The 27857-nt window shown below is 37.8% G+C and overlaps 1 pseudogene; it reads right to left on the bottom strand.

The window, feature by feature from the left end:
• Window positions 1-1030: 1030 nt before the first annotated feature.
• LOC140502510 (DNA repair protein complementing XP-A cells homolog) lies at window positions 1031-4148 on the bottom strand (annotated as a pseudogene).
• Between the last annotated feature and the right edge of the window lie 23709 nt (window positions 4149-27857).

Raw genomic sequence — 27857 nt, 5'->3', positions numbered from 1 at the left:
GCCTTCGAAAAGTTTTCGGCTACTTTCAAGTAGTAAATTTTGTCACTCAAGAAAACTTTTATGTTGTTACTGAATCTACCCACTAACATGTTACGGTACTGAACAAAAGCATTTAGGGCATGGGGTAAAAGTAGGGTCTTATCTTCAAGAAACTTATTATTCATAAGATTAATGAAGCCATATTCATTAAGCACCTACTATGTGGTAGTGGCTTATACTTCCTCTGTTCATTATAGAGTGAATAGTATGTTATTGTTTCGGTAAATTTAAATTACTGTAAATAATAAAATAAATGGCTATTCAAACTGATCCAAATTGTAAATGTTTTGTTGCTTGTTTTCTTGTTAGACATAACTTTGAATATCAGGGAAATATTCCTTAGCATGTTCCTGGGCAAATACATTGCACAATGCAGAATTAGGAAAACTCTTTGTCTGAGATATATGGTTATTACTACTTGCGTCCAATGCCTCAGGTAAAGAACGTTTACTAGTATGTCGCGACATCTTGATGTATTATAAGTATTTTAATTGGACCAGCTTATAGCAATTCCACAGATAACAATAGAAAAAAGACATCGGTAATACAAAACTTCAATTGGCTAAAATTTAAAGCAAATAAACATGTAGTAGGTTTTCCATAAGGTAAACAGGACTCAAAGCACAACAAGAACTGGTGAGAATCAGATTTTATGCATTTATATCACTGGATATTGAAATTAAGATAACATGTACTTAACTAGAGTAATGTTTAAGAACTGAATGCCCACGTAGAAAAAAACACTTCCCACTAGGTATTTTGTGAGTTTTACTCAAGTTTCTTTTATTTAGTTATAAAATATTTCAAAATGTCTAAATCTAAAAATTCAAATTATGTTTTTTACTTATGTTAATTCATGGCCACAAAACTACGCAAATATTCTGGGACGGGTTTCCTTGAATGTTTTTTTCTGGTCCATACTTAATTTAGTGAATAGTTGTTTTTTTTTTCATACACTTTCTTCTTATAATGCTATATAATTCTCCTTTTTTTAATCAAAGTTTTTCTTTTATATTTTCTCTTAGTTTCCCTGCCAAATTTCCTTCACTTCTTCTAAGGCTTTTTTACTATCCCAAACATCAAGAAACCTCTTTATAATCTGTAGTTCTAAGTAAAGTTTCATGTCATCTCACTGTGAATGAAGAGGATTCTTCTTCCCCATAAATTTAAGCCCCGGTTCTCTCTTTTCTAAATCACAGTATTTTAGGAGCTGCTCTTATTTTGCTTCTCTTTTAGTAGTAAGCTTGTTTTACCATAAACATCTCTGTAGTTGTCACAAGTTACCAAATTAAGTGGCTGATGAAGTAGGAATCCCTGAATTCTTTCTCAATTCTTCTCAAACTCATAGTCAAAGTGCAAAACATGCCCTGGTCCATGTACAACTTTGTCAGTTTTGTGTTTTCCTTCCTCCTTTTCTAAAAAGAAACATCTTGTATCAATTATTTGGTGGTGATTTCACATTAGCAATGCCTTTTCATCTGACAAAATAGAAGACTGAGGCTCAGAGAAGTGTGTTGCCTGAGATCATGCAGCTAATAAGTTGCCTGGCTGGGATTCCAAACCCAGATTCTCTGACTCCAAATCCAGTCCTTTCCAAACCCCAACACCAATTCCAGCCTTGTCCATGATCAGGATTTAAACCTGTGTCTCCTAATTCGTTGTCTATGAAAGTACTCACCATAATAAGAACCAGTTGGAAGGCAAGGGATCAGACTATGAGAGGAGAAAGATAGGCAAAGATGAGAAGGAACCAGTGTTCCAAAGACAGAAAGACAATTGGTCCACAACAACGTGGACAAGTTTCAAGGATACCATGTGTAGATAGCAAGTCTCTCATTCAAATTTAGCTCCAGCTCATTTTGTGAAGATAGGGATAAGACTCCTGCAGGAAGAAGAGATGTGGATAAATTGTGACATGCATTGTTGGAGTCTCCACTAAAGTGAGATCACATGTCTACTGAAGCATATCCGTGCTGGAGATACTTTTTCTTTCTGGACTCTTCTCTGTGCCAAGTGGAAAACATTTTTTTCAAGATAAAATATTTCAATCAAATCCAATCCAATAAACATTTATCAAGCCCCAACAATGGGGCTAAGCACTGGGGATATAATTAATAAAAAGAAAGACAATTCCTACTCGTAATGAGTTTACAGTCTAAGGGGGAAGACAAGACACAGATACAAGCAAGGAAACGGGGGTGCCTAGCACCAGGGGGAACCAGGGCATTTTGTTCTATGCCATTGAAACCATGTAGTGCAGCAGATACAAAACGGATGATCTGAGAGTACAGTTTCTGCCTTCCATAAGGAAGACTTTGGGAGGAGTTTGGTACTGTGCCCTCCAGAGTTCCAATTAGAGGAGAGAGGAAGGAGGAGATAGTGTCATTCTAGACTTGTATTAGCGACATGGTAGTGAGCTGGAGCCCTAAAGTACTCAGTCTGGAGAACATCCCACTACTTTTTTCCCCAATTATCAAACATTTGTTTTTTCTCACTTACACCTTTTCCAATCCCCCGCAGAAGGAAAAAAACTCAATAAATATAGTCAAGCAAAACAACAAATGACTATATTAACCATATCCAAAAGAATGTATTCCATTATTTTTTAAAAATACACTGAAGGCTCAGTTAGAGTCTTAGGACCATCTGACCTGTGGCCTTAACCTTCAGAAATGCTCTAGACCTCAATGTCCTCGTCCAGAGGACATTCCATAGTCACCTAACTCTGATTCAGAAAGTTTCCTTGAAGGCCGAGTCAACCTAGTTCCTGCGGGGCAGAATTATTCTTAGAAGCACTTTGGAAGGTAGAATTTACTGAATAACTCTATTGGCAACTACTCGACTAATAACAAATTAGGAATTATTTCTGACTCTGCCCTGCTTTTGTCCCATGTTGCCCCAACCAATCAGCTTCTTCCCCATCAACTCGAGCCCTATAAATCCTGCTACCAATCTCTACTTTTGACCATTACAATTCCACCTACTACCTCTTCCACCTTTCACTTGAAACCCCTTTGGAAATTCTTATTTAGCCTTCCCCCTATCATCTAAACATGGTTCATCCAAACCCCATTGGCCCTGCTGTTCTTTTGGAAAAGCATTATTTTAGTGATACCTTTTTATGGTCATAGGGTCTTAGGATCATAGCTCTAGAGCTAGGAGGAACCTCAGAAGCTATCTAGTCCAGTGCCTCATTTTACAGAAGAACAAGATGAGGCCTATGGAGATTAAGTGACCTGTCCATCATACAGGTAATAGACATCAGAGGTGAGATTTAAATCTTGGTCCTTTGAGTCAAATGCATATATTTTCCCCATAACTTCCTGCTATCATTACTACAACAGAACCCTCCCTTTAACCACTTCCCCATACAGTTAAGCCAAAACAAAACAAAACAAAATACCACGTTGACCATATCTGATAGTATATACTTCATTTTGTACTTGTAGTTGTCAAGATATTAGGAAACACCCAAGCAAGCAAGCTTTGCCCTGAGCTTGGCATAACAACAATCCTTTACTCCACCTCTAGATGAGGGTGATCTCAGCTGCAATAAAATTCCAGAACTTTTTCTGGTCATGAAGCCCTGCTATGAATCAAACCTGTCACATTGCTGCTGTTACCCCTCATTGGCAGGACTACCACTCACTGTGCAGCCATAGATAAGTATTGAGATCTCCCCACACTAAAGTGGGTCCCCCCCAACTAGGGGTAGAGCTCCGGTCCATGTGTACTTGCATATAAACCTTTCCCCTTACTTTGAAATTAAACTTCTGTTTGATTCCTGACTCTCCCTACTATAGCCTGCTTTGTTCGGCTCTGGCCACCCACAGGTTAGAGGCCAGTTTGGTCCAGTTCACATAGTCCACCATCTCTGTCATCATCAGTCTTCTGAAGTTAAATTTAGTCATTGAATTGATATGTTCTGAGTTTTTGGGTGTTTTAATTTTCATTGTTGTGGCTAGTTATGTATACTGTTCTCTTATTTCTGCTTGTTTTCCTCTGTGTTGGTTCATATGACTTTTCCCAGTTTATTCCAAATTCTTCACTTTTATTATAATAACATTCCACTTATATAGTACAATTTATTTGGTCATTCTCCTACCCATGGGCACCCACTTTGTCTCTTGTCTTTTTTCTACTACAAATAATGCTTTTGGTAAATCAGTATTTTGGTATATATCTTCCATGTTGTTTTCATAAATCCAGGCATTCCATGTCTGATTCCCTGAGGCTTCCTGCGAGCACAAAAGAAACCTAAATTGTCCTACCCAAAGCCCAAGTTCTTCTAGCCAAATTATTCTGGAGGTTCATTGTGGCCCTGCTGGCCACAAAGAAGGCTTAACTTCAGGCTTGTTAAAATATCAAAGATAAGAATATACCATGAAGAACAACAGATTGACACTATTTGGGTTGATTATATAACTTATTCAATAGAGAAAAATCTCAACCCCCAAATGAATGATTCTGAGTCACAGATATGCAGGCTATCTATTGGCCTTAGTTGTATATGTCAATTGTCCCATGATTCTTGTTAGGCACTATAGTTACATAGGCAGTGCAGTGGATAGAGTGCAGGGCCTGGAATCAGGAAGACCTGAGTTCAAATCCAGCCTCAGACACTTAGCTGTGTGACCCTGTTTGCCTCAGTTTCCTCAACTGTAAAATGAGCTGGAGAAGGCAATGGCAAACCACTCCAATATCTTTGCCACAAAACACCCAAATGGGGTCACAAAGAGTCAGACAGGACTGAAGATGACACAACAACTGTAGTGTAGGGTAACTTCCTCAGCTTAAGAAATTAAAAACCTATGTAACTGAATTGGGACTTCAGGACATTATGAGCATGACTATTTCATGTAAGTGTCTGGATTAGAATTGATAGCTTTGGAGTTTCCAATTGACATTTAGGTCAGTGAAGCATGACAGATTAATATTTGACCCAGCAACATTTATTTTCCCAGCTGCTGACTATGTGCCAAGACCAACCCCCCCCCCCCCAAAAAAAACTGGGAAATGCTATAATGTGTATAAACTCTCCTGGGAATTAGGAGTGTGGGGTTCTAGTCCTGGTTCCCTTGCTATGTTATATAAACCATGCCACTTAACCCTTTTGGAGCATAGTTGCCTTATCTGTACAATGAGGCAGTGTTGAATTAGGTGATTTCTAAGATAACTTCCAGTTCTACAATTCTAGATTCCCTTTAGATCTCCCAACAGGTTTTCGCTATGCCTCTTGTTGTTACTATGGCATAATAAAAACTTGATGCAAAGGACAAAGTCAGGCTAAATGGAAACATTTTGGGGATCCAACCTCTCAAGTGTCCCTTGGATTTTCCCACAATAATTCCATGTCATTTCCACATGACTTCACGATTGACTATAAAGGCATGTAACAAACCTCCAAGATTCTAGTCCAGGGGTGGTGAACCTGCATCCTTGAGGCCATATGTGGCCCTCTTGGTCCTCAAATGTGGTCCTTTGACTGAATCTTACCAGAACCAATTTGTTGAAGTGTAAATTCAGTCAAAGGACCAAACTTGAGGACCAAGAGGGCCACATGTGGCCTCGAGGATATAGGTTCCCCCTCCTGTATCCAGCCCCCAAAATAATACAAATTCACAGAAATGTTTACTTGTCCTATTAGGGAATCTCTTACTGAAAGGAAAGTAGTTTCTGTCATTAGGATCAATAAATCAATCAGCTTCAACAAGATTATAATCATATCTATTATTCTAAAGGCAGACTTTAGAATAAGCTCAAAGACAAAGATGTTTCTCATGTACTGGGACAGATCTCTTTCAATGTGTTTATAACTGCAGAAGTATAATAGAAGTGAAATAGTTTTATTTTATTTGCTCCAGGAAAAAAATTGTAATGAGAATATATCAGCTCCAAAGATTGCTGAAGCATGATAGGACATTACAGAAATATAGCTTTTCCTTCATGTAAATGCTTCTAAGATACTGGAGCATTATAAAGTATATTGAACAAGGGGAGAAAAAAACAAAGTTAATTCCTGATAACTAGAAAAGTACTGAGAGGTGGGAAATTATTATAAAATCATTTTTAAGCACATTGAAGAAATAGGGTATTAGATAAAAATCATAGAGCCTTAATAATTTGGAAAGAGACTCTCCTTAAGAGTCATCTGGACAAACATTTCTTCCAGTGTTTAAATTCCATTTACAACATGCTTGAGAAATGCAGTAAACCCAAGGGGTCCAAGGAGAGATTTCAGCACCTCTGTGAACTTGCATAGGAAAATATTTTGATAACTACATTTCAACGTAATTGGTTTCTTTTATAATCCTATATATTTCATTTTGTGCATTTGTTGTTTGTCTTTTGTTATCAAAGAAGATTAATGACTTCAGGAGCGTGATTTCTTGACTTGCAAGTGAATTGGATTTAAGTGAGGCAGGGTAGGGCAAAGCCTCACTCTCTCCTCCAGAGTCACCAAAGTCCAGTGGCAAGACATGGCCTTAGCTGTATAAGGCATTTGTCCAATAATTCCTATTAGGTACTGTAGTTAGCTACAGCTAGCTGTTACAGCGTATAGAGTGCAGGCAGATACTTATTAGCTGTGTGACCCTGGCCTGGGAGTAGTGAGAGGACTTGGCCTTTTTGAAGCCAAGGTCTTTCCTAGGTCTCAGTTTGTCTGAGACAATGGCAGAATGAAGGTGAGTAGCAATGCTGTTCAGGCAGAAACTCAGAGGTTCTTCCACTCCCAGACTGACTATTTTATGAAGGCAAAACTAGGCCATCTTTTGCCTCAATTCTTACCTAGCCTTTGTGCATCTAAAATCATCCAGAAAAGGATCCACAGTTTTCACCAGATTGCCAAAGGAGTCGGTGACACAAAATAATCTAAGGATGTTTGTGGTGGACAAATACAGACTATATTTAAGCACTTTCAAGAAAGGGGAGCTCACTGCATTTTGAGGCACTACATTCCATTGTTGGACCGCTCTAGTGATGAAAAAGTTCGTACCTGGTGTGGCGGAGTCAGAGTCAGGAGAGATTCAAAGGCTGTCTCTGACATAACATCTATCTCAGTGATGATAAAGCACTCAGACTTTCTGAGCTCTTGTTTTCTCATCTATTAAACAGGTAGATTTCCCAGGACTTTTCCGATAAGGCAAAGGGGATAAATGGCATGACTTAAATAACATAGCCCGTGAACCAGGACTAAAACTCTGGCCTCCTGATTCCCAAGAGAGTTCTATGCTACATTTTAACATTTCCTGAATTTTTGTTGGCCTATATTGGAGGCTCCTGGGGCTATCTTTATAAATTTAAAAGTGATATAGCAATATGAGCTATTATTTACATATAAAAGAAGGCTCAAATAAATGTATGATAGAAAAGATTTACTGGTGAAAGTGAGAGATGACCAATGGATAACAGACGTTACACTGGTATCCTAACAATATCCTGAGAGTACAAGGATAGCTCCAAACACATTTGTTGAATCTACTCTGACACTTTCTGGAGGACAAGGACAAGAGATGCTCTGCACTGGCAGGGTTGGTTAGGTTGCAATCTGTATCATTATAGGTAATGTTCACATTGTTAAAATCCTATGTTGTTGGTTATCATTAGTTCTTGAAGAGGTCCATGACATCAGGAAGATGATGCCATGACAGGCAACCAAATAGGATTTAAATGAGGCAGGACTATGTAAAGTCACCAGCCTTACTTTCTCCTCCAGAGCCACCTGGATCCAGTGGTCAGATGTAGATCAAGATAACTGGAGAGGGCCCAGGATGTAGTGGGAGACCTTGGCCTTCTTGAGCTAAAGTCTTTAACAGGTCTCAGTTTGACTGAGGCAATGCTCATTCAACATTTAAGGCTTGAGTATTAGAGTATTTACATATAGTAGGAATCTGTCTCCATATGGCTTTCTCTCATTGGTCCTAATTTTGCCTTCTGGAACACAGAAGAATTCTGCTCTGTCTTCCAATGTGACATCTCTTCACATATTTGAAGAAAAATAATGTGTCTCTCCTATATCTCCTTTCCTACTGGCTAATCATTTTCAATTTTAGAAAGACTCATGTAATTTGGTTTCCAAATCTATCACCATGCTAGTAACTATCCTCTGCATGAGCTCCTATTTGTTTGCATCCCCCTTAAAGTATAATGTCCCAACTCGATACAGATGTGACCCACATAAAGTACAGAATGACCATTACATTAATGCAAGCCAAAGATGAATCTCCCCCTTCCCATTTTAGTCTCTATCACTATGTTGGTTCATGGTGAGCTTGTGTTTAAAATAGTTTTCCTGTAAATGCTATCGATCTTGGAATTTCTCAACCTGTACTTAAATTACTGATGCATTGATAGAGAACTTTACATGAATCCCTATTGAATTTCATTTAATTGATTGTAACAAATCTCTACAGTCTCTTTGGATCTTTTAAATGACCAAGCCTTTTATCTAATATGTTATCAAGCTGTCCTAGCATTTTAAATGCATGAATCTGATAAGCATGTTTTCTGTCTTTATCTAAGTAACAGAAATAGAGTGGGCAAGCCAAGAAAAATTCTAGAGTGCACCACAGTAAATCCTCCTAATAGTTTGATTTGCATCCTTTTTTTCAGCATGCTTTAATACAATCATTGAAGTGGTTTCCCACTTGTAAACTATATTATTATTCAACCCACATTTCTTTCATTCTGTTTAAAAATGTCTAAAAGAATAAATGGTGAGATTTTATCAAATGCCTCCCTAGAAGCATGATACAGTATGGCTATGGCATTTGTTGGACCTATATAACCTTATCTAAAAAAAAAAGAAATGAGATGAGATGCTTTCTTAGTAAGCTCCTCTAGGTTCCTATTTATTACCGCCATTTGTGCTTACAAGGTGAATGATTATAAAGTATTTTAATAATACATGTCATAATTTTTGCTGGGGCCATAGTAAGCTAATTCTTCCGTAGCATTTAAAATCCAGATGCCACCAGGGGTTTGCTTCCAGCTCTTAAATTCTGTGATTCTGTGAATCCAGACCTACACTAGTTACATTTTAGAAAACAAAAAGAATTTCAGGTATGATTTTAGAATCCAGAAATCAGAAAAAAATGAGGAAGACAGCAGAAAACTAGAGATGAGAAAAGGTTGCCCTAGTTTTATTAATAAGTAAAAACAAGAGTGAAAGTTTCTTACTTTTCTTGAAGTGAGAGACTTCTGCTTTTGTTTTCACATATTCCTTTAATACATGTGTAAGTTGTGGCAGCACATCCTTATCTCCAGCTGAGCCCTTCTTCATTTGCCATGGTTTCTGTCTCAAAGGTAACCGGCAGTCATTTCTACAATTGTATCTGAAATTCCTTTAGTATCCTGAAATGTAATTAGTCTAGGCTTGGGTTCCAAAAGTTATAGAACAAGTTAGTTTGTTAAATTCCCAGCAAAAATCTCAAATGAATCATTAAGCATTTTGTAAGTCGGTCAGAATGCTCTACCATATGACATATAACATGATATTCGTGTAGTTTATATAAGCCCTGAGGATCCTCATCCAAACTTCCATTTACACAGAGGAGTCTTAGGTTTTGGAGCAGGTTACCTCTCCTTCTTAGGGTTGTAGTTGTATCCCTTGAAATGTTAGGCAATGTTTGTTATCAGTTCAAATCCCCACTGGTAGCCTTCCCCAAGATTATCTGTCAGTTAAGAATAATTTCATTCAAGTAGCTTTTAGGAAGAGGTATTTACTAACATGGAACAGTAGAAACAATTGGTGTAAAATATCCTTTCACACCTCCTTCCTCATTTTTCCCCCAGTAACTGTGACTTATTCTCTCACAAGTACATACAGAGTACGTGGGCTCAAGCTTAGAGAGCACATGTGACAAAAGGGGAAACTGCAGCTTCTAGGAAGTCTAGTTCCTTGTAGGAAGTCTAGTTCTCCTTTGTCATGGTGTAGTTCCTATAGAACCATGAAGATACACCCTGACTATCCTTGGCTCCCAAAGTTTCTGTCATAGGCTGATCCAGGAAAGCTGCTAAGACATTGATGGGAAGATTTCAACATCTTCCAGCCTTTTTGAAATTCACAAAGTTCAGTCAAAGTGGGGGCAGAGTGAGGGGAAGAGACCTAAACCAGGGACATAGCTGACCTTCCTTCCTGAATCTAATCCCTGGCAGCTCCATTTTAGGAGCTTTATTGGAAAACCAACCCCAAACATGACTCCTTTGATAATTTATGCAGGATTCTAAAGGAATAACAATTTTCTTCAGCCTACTTGAACTCTTTCCCTGTACAATGTCACTTCAGTTCCAAGTACTTTTCTTCCTTAGGCTAAGCTTATGATAAGTTGATGCAACTAAAGCCTATCACTGAGATTGATTATTTTCACCTGGTTAAAGTAACAGGCATTTTATCACTTATTTTCATTGAAGTGGGGTGATTTAACTTAAATTTAAATCAATCTGCTGTACTCATATTAATTATTTTGGTAAATATTTTTCATTTTAAATTTAAATGTAAAACAAAACCAAAGAACATTGCCATATATGCAGCAGAATATATATCAATGTTATTTTTTAACTCTTTCCCCTGTTACCTCCTCTTGCACTCCCATCCCTATTCATTTTCAATCTAACCTTTCACAATCTTTTTCCTGCCTTCTGGAATTGAGAAGCACAAAGTTTCAATGCTAGATGAGAGCCCAGAGACAATTTAATTCAACATATACTTGGATAAAATTTGCATTTATAACATAAGAAGTTGTCTTTTCATCTGTGTTTGAGGACACCCATTGAGGAGGAAGTTACCACCTCCCAAAGCATATCATTCTGTTCTATTATTAACAAAGTCTCCTTAATCCTAGCGTTCATCATCTTACAGTTTTTCCCCTCTTGGTGCTAAGGGAAATACAGTTTCCTCCAAAGGAATTCTCCTCCCTGGCCACCCTCTATACTACATGGATACTTCTTTCCCCAAGCCCTTACATACGCTGGGCTGGAAAGAGGATCAGTTATACTCCTTCATCCTCATTGTCACTTCTGAATCTGTCTTTTGCTTCCATCACATTTTAATCTCTCCTGACGTTCATTCCATCTATCACCTGATCTTCCTTCTATTTTGTGTATATTATAATCTTAATTGTTTGATAGTGTGGACACATTAGCCATCTTAGAGAGATCCCATTTGCCTTCTTCATTACATTCAGCTGTGTTAGTGTGTCATCAGGATTTCATTGTTAAGATTATTTCATCCTTCTTCAGATAAGATCTCCACAGAATTTTAGGTCATAAACACCTACCTATCCTTTATCTGAAATCTTTGTAATATGCTCCTTCCAGTTTCATGGTGTATATCACATCATACCCTAATTTGCCCTTTATGAACTCTAAGATGACATGGTGACTGTCTCCCAAGGTTCCTGTCATTGGTACTGTAGGTAGTCATTGAAGTACTACTCCAGGTACCACCTAAACCAAATGGCTTTCTGCTAACTTTACTATTTGGAATTCTGGATATAGAAAAGAAGCTTCTGGAGTCTCACAGCTACATGTATAATAAATAGTAATCTGCATTTTTTAGTTATTTAATTATGTATGCTACAAATGGAATCCTCTTTGACAATATTTTCTATCCTTAGTCTACCTATTATTTCTCATTTCTACTATTACTGGAACAACCTGAATGCCTCTTCTGCTTTCAGTATTTTTTCTGAAGTATTAGGCTTTCTCTTTCACATTATTTTAAATCCCATATATTCAGTTCTCAAAAAGGAAAAAAAAATGGTACAGAATTATTTTTCTTTTTACCTAGATTACAAATAATCCTGAGCACATCCCTTTCATATGAATACTTTCATTCACATTTTTGTCCCTGATAGAGTACCTCCTAAGGGTGAAGCTTGTGAACAGAAATGCTAATCTTATTTGACAGTCAGGATAAAAAAGTCTTTCAATTGACTGCCACTCCCAATTTATTTCCAACAATAAATTGGAAATCAGATTACTCAATCAACTCTTGACATATTTTAAGTAGTACATATATATTTATTAAATGACTCTCTCTTTACATATATATGTATATACATATAAAATTTCATATCAAGATTTCTGTTGATAAAAATTACAAATAATATGTTCCTTTAATAAAGGCAATTCTTTGTATTTTCAGTGAAGTACATGGCCTATGATGAGAGAAAGCATTGAAAAGTGGATAGAGAGCTGACCTTAGGGTCAAAAAGTACCAAGTTCAATCTTCCCTCTGAGACATTGACTAGGAGACCTTGGACAAGTCACTTTTCCTCTTAGTGCTCAAGCCATTGTGTCAAACTCAAATAGAAATGAACTGCATTTTGACTTAGAAACCATAAAAGAACATTGTCTATACTGTATTGTATTTTTACTTATTTTGTTAATCATTTCCTAATTATATTAGCTTCTGGTTCTGGCTGCATTTAGGAGTTTTGCAGGCTGTGAGTCTGGCAACTGTACTCTAGGGAACCTTCTGAAGACTTTAAGTTGCAAGGAAATGGACTAACACTGGGAGAGTGAGTATTCTCATTTGCAAGTTCTCTGTACTAATGAAATCACAAGTGCGGTCTCTATTCATCTGTAGAATATATTCCACTGGATTGGGCAGTTCTTTTCATTTTTACACCCAGAATATTTACAGTAGCATTCATGAGTAATATACCTTTATAAAAATAATATAATAAGGCTCTCCATTATGGTTTGTCTGTTATATACCCTAAGAAGCTGTTTACCTTGTGTTTCCTTAGTCCTAGGTCTGCCTCAGTGTCCCATGTCAGAATTTTTATTCATTCAACATACAGCTAACATTTCTTTGTCTGCTTTGTACAGGACATTGAGCTAATCACTGATGATATACAGATGCATGTCACAAGAGACATTGCTCTTAAGGAGCTTACAACCCAATACAAGAACAGGGATGGGGAAAAGACAGCATAAATAGCTATGGCAGAGGGGGCAGAGCCAACATGGCGGAGTAGAAAGACGCACATACACATAGCTCCGAACCCACAACCCACAGAACGGCTACAGGGGAGTAACTCACGGCGAATTCTGCACCCAGAGGCCACGGAATATTAGAGCGAGGGAGATTTCTGTTCCGGAGGGACCTGCAAACCTCTCACGGGGGGTCCTTCACGCTGCGGACTGGGTGCCCGGACTGGGAGCTGAGGGCAGCCCTGCCGCGGCCGGGGCACTGAGAGGAAAAGATCCGAGCGGGCTTCGGGGATGGGATCTCCAGTGGCCACGCGGGTCCCTCCACCCACAGAGGGACTTGCAAACCTCTCGCAAAAGGTCCGTCGCACTGCAGACGCGGAGCCCAGCCCAGCCCAGACCTGCTGCGGCCATGGCACCAAGAGAAACAGACCCCGAGCAGGCTTCAGGGACAGGATCTCCAGCAGCCGCACAAGTCCCTCCGCTCACAGGTGACGGGGGTCGGTGAGAGAGTCTCTTTGGCAGGTCGAGAGGGCAGTGGGGTGCCCCCATGATTCGGGCCCCCCTGGGAGGTAGAAGCTGAGAGGTGGCTGCAGACCAGGGCTCCCCAAGCGGGCAGGAGCCTGAATCCATTGTGGAAGGTCTGTGCATAAACCCCCTGAGGGAACTGAGCCTGAGAGGCGGCCCTGCCCTGACCTGACCACCTGAACATAATCTCATACTGAATAGCAGCCCTGCCCCCGCCAAAAGCCCTAAGGCTGGAAGCAGCATTTGAATCTCAGTCCCCAAACACTGGCTGGGAGGATCAGGAGGTGAGGTGGGCGTGAGGAGAATATTCAGAGGTCAAGTCACTGGCTGGGAAAATGCCCAGAAAAGGGAAAAGAAATAAGACTATTGAAGGCTACTTTCTTGGAGAACAGGCATTTCCTCCCTTCCTTTCTGATGAGGAAGAACAATGCTTACCATCAGGCAAAGACACAGAAATCAAGGATTCTGTTTCCCAGCCCACCCAATGGGCTCAGGCCATGGAAGAGCTCAAAAAGAATTTTGAAAATCAAGTTAGAGAGGTGGAGGAAAAACTGAGAAGAGAAATGAGAGAGATGAAAGAAAAGCATGAAAAGCAGATCAGCTCCCTGCTAAAGGAGACCCAAAGAAATGTTGAAGAAATTAACACCTTGAAAACTAGCCTAACTCAATTGGCAAAAGAGGCTCAAAAAGCCAATGAGGAGAAGAATGCTTTCAAAAGCAGAATTAGCCAAATGGAAAAGGAGATTCAAAAGCTCACTGAAGAAAATAGTTCTTTCAAAACTAGAATGGCACAGATGGAGGCTAAGGACTTTGTGAGAAAGCATGATATCACAGAACAAAGAGAGAAGAATGGAAAAATGGAAGATAATGTGAAATATCTCATTGGAAAAACAACAGACCTGGAAAATAGATCCAGGAGAGACAATTTAAAAATTATGGGACTACCTGAAAGCCATGATCAAAAGAAGAGCCTAGACATCATCTTCCATGAAATTATCAAGGAAAACTGCCCTGAGATTCTAGAACCAGAGGGCAAAATAAATATTCAAGGAATCCACAGAACACCGCCTGAAAGAGATCCAAAAAGAGAAACTCCTAGGAACATTGTGGCCAAATTCCAGAGTTCCCAGGTCAAGGAGAAAATATTGCAAGCAGCTAGAAAGAAACAATTCAAGTATTGTGGAAATACAATCAGGATAACACAAGATCTAGCAGCCTCTACATTAAGGGATCGAAGGGCATGTAATAGGATATTTCAGAAGTCAAAGGAACTAGGACTAAAACCAAGAATCACCTACCCAGCAAAACTGAGTATAATACTTCAGGGGAAAAAATGGTCTTTCAATGAAATAGAGGATTTTCAAGCATTCTTGATGAAAAGACCAGAGCTGAAAAGAAAATTTGACTTTCAAACACAAGAATGAAGAGAACCATGAAAAGGTGAACAGCAAAGAGAAGTCATAAGGGACTTACTAAAGTTGAACTGTTTACATTCCTACATGGAAAGACAATATTTGCAACTCTTGAAACATTTCAGTATCTGGGTACTGGGTGGGAGTACACACACACACATGCACACACGCACACATATATAGAGGCAGAGTGCACAGAGTGAATTGAAGAGGATGGGATCATATCTTAAAAAAAAATGAAATCAAGCAGTGAGAGAGAAATATATTGGTAGGAGAAAGGGAGAAATTGAATGGTGCAAATTATCTCTCATAAAAGAGGCAAGCAAAAGACTCATTAGTGGAGGGATAAAGAGAGGAGGTGAGAGAAAAACATGGTGTCTACTCTCATCACATTCCACTGAAGGAAAGAATAAAATGCACACTCATTTTGGTAGGAAAACCTATCTCACAATACAGGAAAGTGGGGGACAAGGGGACAAGCAGGGTGGGGGGGATGACAGAAGGGAGGGCATGGGGAGGAGAATGCAATTCGAGGTCGACACTCATGGGGAGGGATAGGATCAAAAGAGAATAGAAGTAATGGGGGACAGGATAGGATGGAGGGAAATATAGTTAGTCCTATACAACACAACTATTATGGAAGTCATTTGCAAAACTACACAGATTTGGCCTATATTGAATTGCTTGCCTTCCAAAGGGAAGGGGAGGAGAGGGAGGGAGGTAAAGAAGTTGGAACTCAAAGTGTTAGGATCAACTGTCGAGTAATGTTTTTGCCACTAGGAAATAAGAAATACAGGTAAAGGGGTATAGAAAGCTATCCGGCCCTACAGGACAAAAGAGAAGATGGAGACAAGGGCAGAGAGGGATGATAGAAGAGAGAATAGATTGGTCACAGGGGCAATTAGAATGCTTGGTGTTTGGGGGGGGGAGGGGATAAAAGGGGAGAAAATTTGTAACCCAAAATTTTGTGAAAATGAATGTTAAAGGTTAAATTAAAAAAAATAAATAGCTATGGCATAAAAGAAAGGACAAAGACTAAGTTCAGACAAAGAACTAGACAGAGATTACTTTCATCTGCTGTGGTTGGGGAAGCTTTCCAGGAGGAGATGGAACATGAGTTGGGTATTGAAAGGAAAGGAATGTAATAGATGAACATGGGAGAGGTCTATTCTAAGTGCAAGTTGGGCTGTTTTAGGCATTTTGACAATACTTAAAAAAAAATCATTCATCTACCTGTTATTAATTATTTCTACCTGAATGACTCTTCTATTTTCTTTTTATTCCTCTACTAAATAAAATATTAGGCTTCCTCCTTCACATCATTTTCAGTTTTATATTAGCATTCAGTTACCAAAAAGAAAAAAAATGATGTAATATTATTTCTCTTTTTTTTCTTAGAATTACAAATAATTCTGAACATGTCCCTTTTATGTGGAGACCTCCACTCTGAGATGGCACTTTTAAGGCTAAATTTTGTAAATAAAAATTATTTCTATGGGGAAGCACAATCATTTCAGGCAATGACATAGTGCTTTTAGAACAACTGCAGCAAAGTGTGTAAGTAGGAGGCTGTCTTTATAGACATCTGAGGCCTGGAGAATTGTTTTTGAAACTCTTCCCTGTGGTTTGTTCCTGAGAATTCCTGGCCTCCTCTATTGTTTTTGGTTATTGTTTCACATCTGCTGTCTTCTCTAGTATCTGATTTTCTAGTTTTATCTAGACATTTTTCTCTCTCTTCCTCAAATTTCACTCTTAAGTCCTCTTGATTACATGTGTCTTTTCTATGAGGTGAGAATAATCCAATCTTGACCCAGAGATGGAAACACAGAGCAGATTCTGTCCTTGGAAAGCAACATGTGAGAGGGGAGGGGGAGGATGAGCAGGAGTGGGCAACAAAGCATGGTTTGTAACCCAGCTAGGTCCTGATTAATTCGAATAATTATTTCAGCAACATTATTCAAATTCACAATGCCTTAGTTCCATTCAGCTGATTTTTGTAGTTTACATGATTACAACTTCTAATCATGATAATTTAATACATACAACTACTTCAAGGAATTCATTATCAGAACTGATTAGTACTTAGCTACATCTTCAAAAATTAGGGAAGAATTCAAAATGAATTTTATTAAATGAAAAAAGGTAAGCAAGGATTTTAAAAAAAAAACCAAAATGAACATATTCAGGAAAACTATACTTAAGGAAAAAGCAACCCAAAGCAGAAACACAATATAAAGGAAACCATAACCCATACAATCTTAGAGGAGTAAGCTAATTGTTTTGTCTTCCTTCTCCTAAATGCTTGTATCGCCAAGGCAATTTTCACAGCACCGACAGCAACTATGAATATGCCAATGTAGTTCTGAATTGCAAAGTATAACTGAGTCTCCACATAGAAGGCAGAAAAAAAAAAACCTTTATTCAGACACCAGAAAGCAAAATCCCAACACCAGAAGCCAAGACCATCATAGTAACCAAGAAGTCAATATACATTAGCACTGCAGGGGGAAAAGCCACTCCCAAGCCTTCCTTCATTGCTGGGGTCTTCCCACAAGCAAACATTCACAAGACTAGCTTTCCATTTAAATGAATGCAAAATGTACGCTTGCCAAAGACAATTTTATGGAGGACACATGATTGTCAGAAGAAGCAATACAAGGACACTCTCAAGAACTTTGGGTTTGATTGTGTGACATGAGAGACATTGGCACAGGATGGGTCAGCATGGTGTGCCTACATCAGAAAGCGTGCTGTGCTCTATGAGCAAAGTAGAATTGAGACAGCACAAAGAAAACGTAGGATGCCCAAATTCTGCTCTTTTCTACACAACATCCCCTATTTCTGAAGAACTATTCTCCTTATCTATGACATTTGAAATTTTCTTCATCCTTCAAAGCTCATATCATGTGACCTCTACCATAATAGTTTCATGATCTTTCCAGTATAGAAAATATCTATCTCTCCTTGAATTTCCTACTGTGACATTTTTGCATTTAATAACATTCTTATATTATTATAGATTTTCTGTATCTGTTTTATGTACTTCCTCTAGGTTGTAAGGTCCTTGAAGGCAGACATAGTATCATTTTGTTTCATCTTTATAGTCTTATAAGGGTATTTTACACAGGAGGCAATTAATGAAAGTTTGTTTAATTGAAGTATGAAAGTCAGTGTAAAATAGTGGATAGAATGTAGATCTAAGGTCAGAGTGATCTAGGTTCACATCCCACTTTTGACACTTATTGGCTGAATATAGTAAAGAAATCATTTCATCTCTTTAAACCTCAGTTTTCTCATCTGCACAATGGGGATACTAATACCAATAATGCCTGCTTTACAGCTGTTGGAAAGATCAAAAAAGATATGTGAAAATGATTTGCAAACTTTAAGGCATTATGTTTATTAACTTTTTTTTTGAGAAGGGAAGGCAAGGCATTTGGGGTTAAGTGACTTGCCCAAGGTCACACAGTTAGTGTCAAGTCTAAGACCAGATTTGAAATCAGGTCCTCCTGACTCCAGGGCCAGTGCTCTATTCACCACACCACCTAGCTGCCCCACAATTCTTTTTGTAGAAGAAAGATCACTAACTGTGAAAAAGAAGACCTTTGTTCTAGTACCACTTCTGTCATATACTAACTAGGTTACTTTGTGAAAGACTAAGCCTAAAGTCTCAATTTCCTCATTTGAAAACATGAGTAATAACAGCTGCTGGGCTTACTTTCCAGGGTTTTGAAGTGGCCCAAATGAGATAGTGTATGAAAGAAGTTTGAAAAGTATGAAACAACATGTGAATATATGCTATTGCTATTAACAGAGATTATTGTTCTTATAAATATGACACCTTCCCCAAAAGACCCAAAGGATATGGAATAATATCACAAATGAGCAATTTTCCCTGGATTTAAAACAGTTTGGATGATGTTCTAATGACTGAGTCAGAGTATAGAATTAATAACTTGAGTAAGCCATTTTCCTTGTGTGAACCTCAGTTTCTCCAATTGAAAGATGAATTAGATCACTTGACCCTGAAGCACCTTCTAGTGATAAAGTAATGATACTATGTACAAGAAAATAGTTACATGTTGGACTTTGTGTTTAAGATTTACAAAGTATTGTGCCTAGCTCTAGGCTTCAAAATTAAAGTGAAATGGGATTTCTCATCTTGGACAGGAGAGAAAGCAACTTAATAATAACTTACAAATATAGACAATAGCTGATAGAACACTGTCCTCCAAACTTGGAGAATCCTAGGTTCAAGTCCTGCCTCTGATACGTATTGGTTTCATGACCCTGGGCAGTTAACAACTAGTCAGTGCCTTAGACAACTCTACGACTATAAATGAATGAACTTTTATTAAGTGCCTACTATGAGCCAACCACTGTGCTAAGTGCTGGGAATACAAAGAGAGTCCAAAGAGAGTCACTTCCCTCAAAGACAGGAGATAACATGAAAATAAATATATACGAAGAAGAAATATACAAGATGGGAAATAATTAACAGAAGGAAGGCACTCAGATTTTTAGGTGAAAAGATAATGAGTTTCACTTTGAACATATTGAGTTTAAAATGACAGCTGGACATCCAGTTTGAGATGTCTGAAAGACAGCTGGATATGTAAGCTTGAAAGTCAACAGAGAAATAGGGGTAACATAGGAAAATATGAGAAACATCAGCATAGAGATGGTAACTAAATCTATGGGAGCTGTTGAGATTGCCAAGTGAAACAGCGTACAGGGAAAAGAGAAGGAACAAAATAGAACCCTGAGGGGTACCTATGGTTAGAGGGGTGATCAGGAAGAGGACCCAGCAAAGGAGACAGAGGAATCATCAGGCAGGAGAAGAACCAGGAGAGAACAATATCCTAAAAATATAGAGGTCAAGAAGAATGAGGATTTTAAAAAGGCCACTGGATTTGACACCTAAGAATTTATTTGTAACTTTGGAGAGAATAGTTTTGGTAGGACAATAATGTCAAAATTCAGATTGTAAGGGGTTATGAAAAGAGTTATAGGAAAGAAAGTGGAGACACCTAGTGTAGATAGTCTTTTCAAGGAGTTTAGTCACAAAGGGGAGAGGAGCTATAGGATGGTGGTTTGTGGGGATGGAAAGGTCAAGTGAGGCTTTTTTTCTTTTTCTTTTTTTTTTCCAGAATAGAGGAAATGATTATGTTTGTAGGCAGGAGGAAATGAACCAGTAGAGAGAGAGAGATTGAAAATAAGTGAAAGAGTAGGGATGACAGAGGGGTCACCCTATTAGAAGAGATGGGATGGAATGGGATTACTTGAACAAGTAGCGGGTTTGCCTTGGTAAAGGAGTAAGGTCACTTCATGTAAGACGGGGGTGAAAGGAGAAAGTGGCAAAAGGCATCTCAGAGATAGGAGATAAGGAAGAGGGAAGAAGAGAAATATTACAACAAATGGACTCAAGAAGGTAGATGGAGTTTACTCACCTGGGAGGGCTCTGTGGCAATGAGATGATTAAGTCCAGTCTGTATCCCTGACCCTCAAATATGGGAAAGGTTGTTCCACAGAGAAGCTTGAATTGTTTTTAGTCCCCAATGAAGATGAACCACCAGAAAACAGATTTTTAATTCTAGGGTGTGGAGATTTAGGGTAGATTTCAAGAAACATGCCATAATAGTTTTAACTCTTAGGATGGTCTAGGGAATAAAACTGACATCTCTTTCTATGGATAACATTGCAAATAGGAAATAGATCCCTAAGTCTTACGTGAAAGTAGCTGGGAGAAAGTAAATAGCATTTTCCCCCAAAGACAGTAAGATTTAATATTTGATAACGCTTTACAGATTACAAATACTCAAATGGATTTTTAAAATCTTATTCAGGGGTATGTTCTCTCTAGTGATGCAGAATGTAAATCATCTTTGATTTCTCATCCTATTCTACTCTAGTTCATGTCTTAACATATTTTCTATAGAGGGAACTGAAATATTCTTTACCCAATGTACTGTGTGGACTTTCTGAGAGTTTTCTTGATATAAAAAGGATACCCCTAGAACTCATGGACTGTTGTTTATCAATAATCTTTTCCTCTCCCCACATGACCATCCTGTTTCCTTTTCCTGTCATGCATTTTAAATTGCACCTTTTATCATGAATCAAATCAATAAGATTTGATTTCTTATAATTCACTGAACTTGAGAGTAGCAGTTTTCACATTATATTACAAAGCAGTAATAATTAAAAGTGTTAGTACTGTTGAAAGAGAAGAGAGGTTGATCTGCAGAACATATTGGCATATAATATATAGAAGCAATGAACCTCTTTGCATAGTGTTCAATAGACCTAAATCCTCCAGAAATTGGGCCAAAGGCTCATTATTCAACAAATGTTACTGGGAAAAACTGGAAGAAAAAAGTCAGACAAGAATTATGGTTGGACTAGGGGTTCTTAATCTTTTTTTGCATGTATGTCATTGGACCCTTTTGGTATTCTGGTAAAGGCCATGAATTCCTCAGAATAATAGGTTTAAATGAATACAATAAAACTCATAGGATTAAAAAAAGAAGCCAATTATATTGAAACAGTAGTGTATGGAAGGTAGACGGAACATGGCTAGAGCACAGGACTACAGCTTGGAAGTCCTGAGGTTCTCCTGCCTCAGATGTTTACTGATTATGTGACCCTGGCCCAGGGCAGGTCAATCACTCTCTGCCTCATTTTCCTCATTTGTAAAATAAGGAAAATAAGAGAACTTACCCAGAAGGATGGTTGTGAGGATATAATGAGATATTTGTAAGGCTTTTCAAATCTTAAAGTGCTAGCATATATTCAGTTAAGCACATATATGTTTGTATAATACACATGTGTGCAATAAGAACAACAGTTAAGAAAATCAACTAAAAAGACTTTTAAGGAGAACAATTATGCAATGATCAGTACCAATACCAGGGAACAAATGATGGCACATGCTGCTTACCTCCTGACAATGAGGCGATGAACTCAAGGCACAGATTGAGACATATATCTTTGGTCATGGTCCTTGAGGGGATTTGTTTAGCTAGACTATGCCTATTTGATATGAGGTTTTGATTTTCTTTCCTTCAAAGAGGGGAGGCCAGAGTTGGTGGGGGATAAGAAGGGGAGATAAAGATAGGATTACCAAAATGAAAACAAAACAAAACAAAAAAACAGAAGAGAACATTGTATCTAGTAACAGCAATTTTTTTTCAGAACGACTTTGAACAGCTAAGTCATTTTGACCATTATAAATACACAAATTTTAAAAAAATGCACAAAAATATGAGTAAAGACACTATCTGCATCCAGAGAAAGAACTGATAAATAGAAGAATAAGTGTCTAATGGGAACTATCTCTAAAGCAGGGGAAGGAGGAGAAAATGAAAAGAAATTAATAACTTTGTTGTATATTTGGAGGGAATACTAAGACGTAATGGTAGACTTGCAGTTTCGCATGAAACAGAACCATCATTTTTTATTCCACTATGCTATGGAAATGCTTGCTTTGTTCCATGAATTGAAAGTAAAATAAATTTAAAAAATAATAAAGAACTAAGGAAAGAGGGTAAGTGAAACATTTTTAAATGCACTTAAGAGAACAGAAGGAAGATCAGTAGGAAACACAGCAAATAGGACATTTTCAAAAATAACACAATGAATTTGTTATACAGTTGCAGGGAAAAGCAAGCTTTACATGGTATAGATACATGCCTACATGGATTGTCCCCTTTTTCTGGTCTGTTTTGTTTGTGGAAATGCTCATTTTATTTGGCATGTGTTGAGTCCAAAATCAAAATCAAAATTAAATTAAAAGATGATTATTTTAGGGACAGTCTTGGACTTTTTACAGAAACTGTCCAGTTTCCCATAAACAATCCTTCTTGCTTTCCATTTCCTATTCAACTCTGAGGCTAAACTCATCTTCTAGTAGCAACATCTATAATATCTGGAGACAGTCTATAAACCATGTGGTTCTTATCGTAGGCTGACAAAGCCAAAACTACAAAACACTTTTTGCACATATCATCTCATTTGATCCCTACAACATCTCTGTAAGGCAAACTGCTTCCATATTTAATCAATGGGGACACTGAAACAGAGATACATGAAATGACTTTCCCAAGATTGCACTGCTAGTATGTGGCAGAAGGGAGGTGTTTGGAGACCTAATCCTCTGCTCTGTCTACTACGCAGTCTTCCCCATCAAGATGAATTAATTGAAGCAAATAGTGATGGCAGGAGATGTGATAACAGCACCATCTGGTGGTTTGTAAAAGCAGGTTCAACCAAGATAGAGAAAGGAAACAAGCTTTGTATCCTTTGCCTGTTGATTCCAAGGCAAATCCTGTAACTGAGAACTTGCCCTAGCAAATATCTTCATGAAGTTGTCCCCTGTATTCATTTATTCTCCAGTAAGCTTCAACTGGGGTTAAAATTTAAAGCCCTTTAGCATAAGCAACATTCGGAGTGGCCTATGTGGTGAGATTTGAGGAGTATTGGGAAAGCATACCTGTCTTCCAGCTACTTCTTAACATTTCACCTTTAGAAACAATTTCTAAAATATTGTTTTAAAATATAAGTGCATGGGCAGTGGAGGGTTGGGGGAAGAGTTTGCTGTTTACAATTTTCTGTACCTTCTTACCTACTCCAAGGATCTGTGATTTTATTTAAATGAGCATTCCCTCTACCACTGCATTCTGTGGCTGTCATTTTTGGTGCTCTGTTGTCTAACTTGTTAGCTATTTATTTTGTGCCCCCTTGTAAATTTTAGTCATACCATACATGCTTCAGTCAATTCAATTCAACACACATTCATTAAATACATACTATATTCAAGGCATTTTGTAGGCACTGGAGATACAAGAAAATAAATGAAACAACCACTGAGATCAAAAGGTTTTTTGAGTCTCAGTCATTTATACCGATGTAGATAGGGAGCTGGAGACATTGAAGGAACAGGTGATAAAGTAGATAACTTTAGGAAGCACATCAATGTGTTTGAAGGGTTATTTCATAGTTGGATGAAGCTTTTTCTGCTTGACCCCAGGGTATGGCTCTAGCAGCAAAGAGTCTAAGGTTGTGAGGTTAAAAGAGAGATTTTCCAGCTTGATTTAACAGTTTCCTAACAATTAAAACTGTCCCAAAGTGGAATGGACTTTCCCAGAAGCTCCAAGTTCCTTTCCCCTTGAGTTCTCCAAGTAGAGTCTAGATGACCACTTGCTAAGGATTCCGTAAAGAGGAATAATATTTATGTCCAGATCAGGTGTGCTTCCATCCATGATCCCTTAAATGTCTAAGATTCAGTGATTTTACAATGTTTTTACCTATACTTAAATTAAACAAAGATTAAGATCTTAAGACAAAAAGCAGATATTAACATGTATCAATCCTGACCTCTGGTGGGCATGAATATTATAACAGGAACCTTAGAAGACTAGGTAAGTGGTAGTGGAAATGAGAACACTGTTATTTTTATTTTGAAAAAGCTTAATGGATGTTATTATTATAGTATCACTTTATTTGTATATTGGTGGGCCTAGAATCACCTAGAAGCTGATGATTTCATGGTCCTGTTTCTAGTTCCAGGATTTATCATTTGTTTACTCTAAAATACTAAAAAAATACATATTATAAAAAGTGCTTTCCATCCTAGTATCTTCAATTTATTTCATACTCACAACAATACTGTAGACAGGTAGAATAGAAATTATGCCAATTTTATAACTGAGGAAATTGAAACAGAATAGAAAATTGATTTTCTCAAAGTCAGAGGTCATACAAGGTAGAGCCAAAGCTTGGGTCTTGCTCTTCTAAAGCCAAACCCATTGATCTTTCTACTTTATACCCATAATGGTCTACTTTGGAAAATGCTTCATCTATACAATGAATAGATTTCATTACATATTCATTTCCAATATCTAAATTTTATCCCTTTCCCTGACTTCTCATCTCCTTTTTCACCCTTCAATATCAATGTTTTCCAAAGGTCTATTCTAGGTCCTCTGCCATCTCAGAAATTTAACATACTATCACAGTTTTAATCATTCCTTCTCTGGATATGACTTCCAAATCTATATTTTCCTTTCTGACCTCTCTTCTGAGCTTCAGACCTAAACCTCCAATTTTCTTTAGGGCATCCCCATTTGGATAAGCTATAGAGACTTCAAATCCAATTTATCAAAAATCAAGGTAATTATCCTTTTAGGAAAAACATAGACACCCCTTGCGCAAAAGAAACCTCTTCTTTTGATTTTACTATTTCTATGTGTGGCCCCACTATTCACTCAGTGTCCATTTTTTTTATCTTTGTGATTTTTTTTTCAGTTCTTCTGTCCCCCTTATATATTAGAAATTACAAAATGTGCCACTCTTATCTTTTTTTTTCAGAGGGGAGAAGGTGAGGCAAGCAGAGGTAAGTGACTTGCCAGTCACACAGCTAGTAAGTGTCAAGTGTCTGAGGTCAGATTTGAACTCAGGTCTTCGTGACTGCAAGGCTGGTGCTCTATTCATAGAGCCACCTAGCTGCTGCTGGTCTGATCTCTTTTGAATCTATTTCTGCTTCTGTTCCTCCTGCCACTCTATTAAAGTCCTCCTTACAATTTGCCTTGGCTATTGTACTATCTTCCTTAGGGGTCTTTCTGACTCTTCTATGCCGTTTCTCCAATCCATCCTTCATATCATTGTGAAGAATAAACTTCTTAACCCATATATCATAATTTATGGGTAAAACAAGTAATATTTTCTACTACAAAATTCTTCAGTGGAACAGTCACTTGCATATAGAAGATACATCATACTTGTTTATTAAATAAAGAGGAGAATTCAAAATGGCCCCACTTTTGAGTACCAGCCTTCTGTTTCTGCAAAGATGATGGCAGAGCAATGAACAGGGAAGCAGAAAGAAGCAAAACATTTAATTGTTTGTAAACCAGTTATAAATATGAATTTAAGTTGGTGTAGAAATGCATTCAGCAAAATAGAAACAGAAGGGATCAGGTAGAGGAGAAAGGGAGAATAAGGAAGAGGGTAGATTCAAGTTACAAGCAGAACAAACTCATCTGGGAAGGGAGATTGTGAACAAGAGTTTCAAAGAAAATCAAGAAAGGATAAAAAACTGTGATTGGGGTCTGGGTGAGGGAAAAAGAAGGTGTCATAGTGCTTGAATGACTGTCTTTCCACATCTGCTTGTAGGCACTTCCTCTATTGTTAGCCATGACTTCTCTAGAAAGTATTTCTGAGTCTATGGTCCCCTCATGAGATTTCTTCTACAGTCTCCAGGTATATTCTGTGATATAACCACTACTGATGAGTATAGGGTAAGAAGATGAATGAAAGAGAGGAAACACTTCTCCTTCCCCAAACTGATTCCCTTCTAAGGGGCTGACTCAAACTTTGGAATCAGAGCCATTAGACTTCTTTGCTGGACTAGTCAAACTCCCAGACTTACTTCCTGTTTCATTCAGTAGTGTAGAGATTTTTAGGTCAACCAAAGAATTTATCTTTCTTGGTATCATCCAATGATCTAAACATTTTATTCCTTTCAAATCGATTAAAAGTGTATTAATAACTAATTTATCCTTTGGATTATTTATGGCAATATCAGAGACTTTTGAGATTAATTAGTATGTAAGTAAACACATTTAAAACACAGTTTAAAACATTATGAGTATACTCACAGTTTCATATGCATCCTTCTTTTATTATTTGTATTTTGAAATGTTCAGACTTTTTAGTGAATGTTACATTCATCAAAAAAGGAAGTTTCATAAAAAAGTAGTGTCAAAAATTAATCAGTATTTTAAACGAGTCTCACAATCATTATATTTTGAAAATGTATTCTATTATGTAGGAATTTTGAGAAGTGTTGACTCTAGAGGGAGATCTTCTTCCATCATCACATTCATAAGTTTTATCTCCATTGTGAATACTCTGATGCTGAGAAAACTCTCCAGCAAAAAGAGCATTTCACATTTGTTCCATTCCTAAGTTTTCTTTCCAGTGTAGATTACCTCATGTTCAATACAAGATAGCCTCTCTGACAAAAACCCTTCAAACACTTCATAATATCCTTCTCCACTACGAATTCTCTAGTATAAGTATCTGATCACTGGATCTAGCTGGCTCTGGAGAAGAAAGTGAAACTGGTGACCCTTCCTTCCTTCCTTCCTTCCTTCCTTCCTTCCTTCCTTCCTTCCTTCCTTCCTTCCTTCCTTCCTTCCTTCCTTCCTTCCTATCTTTCTTTTTGTATTCTTTCCTAAAACCTTAAACCCAGTTTACTCTGAAGCCCACAGATTGGACCACAATAGGTCCCCCTTTCCAAGCTCCACTTAATGGCTCTTTTTGGACCCTCACAGCTTAGAGTGAATGTCAGTTGTAACTATTTCTATTTGGAACAGCAACCTTGAGGGTCTTTCCCTCCCACATTGATTTTTTTTTCTTTTTTCGAATTCAAGGGGCCATTCCTTATCAACTTCTTATACAGGCCTATTCAATGAATAGGTATTACCTCACTCTAAGTGAGTACCTGAAAAGGCTTTAGCCTAAAAGGGGCAGGGTGTTCCATTGCTTTCTGGCCATGTCCAGTCATTATGATGAATATCTGGTCACTTTATCCAGATGGCTCTGGAGGAGAAAGTGAGGGTGGTGACCTTGCACAACCCTCCCTCACTCAAATCAAAGTCAATTGCAAGTCCTGTCTTCATTTCCCTGATGTCTTGGTCCTCTGCAAAAATGAAGGACAAACACAAGCTGGTATACAGTAACTTAAGTTCTCTGGCAAAAGATCTTCTAACATTCATACGTTAATAAAGAGTACTGATTTACAGCAAAGAAAACTTTCTGGCAAACAGCTTTCCTATCATTATTATATTCATAATGTTTCTAACCAAGGTGAATGCTCTGATGACTCATCTCTCTGGCAAAAAAAAATCTTTCATATTCCTTAAATTCATAAGATTTCTC

The sequence above is a fragment of the Notamacropus eugenii genome, chromosome 4, assembly GCF_028372415.1.
Source record: "Notamacropus eugenii isolate mMacEug1 chromosome 4, mMacEug1.pri_v2, whole genome shotgun sequence".
NCBI lineage: Eukaryota > Metazoa > Chordata > Mammalia > Diprotodontia > Macropodidae > Notamacropus > Notamacropus eugenii.
This window is presented reverse-complemented; position numbering and strand designations above follow the sequence as displayed.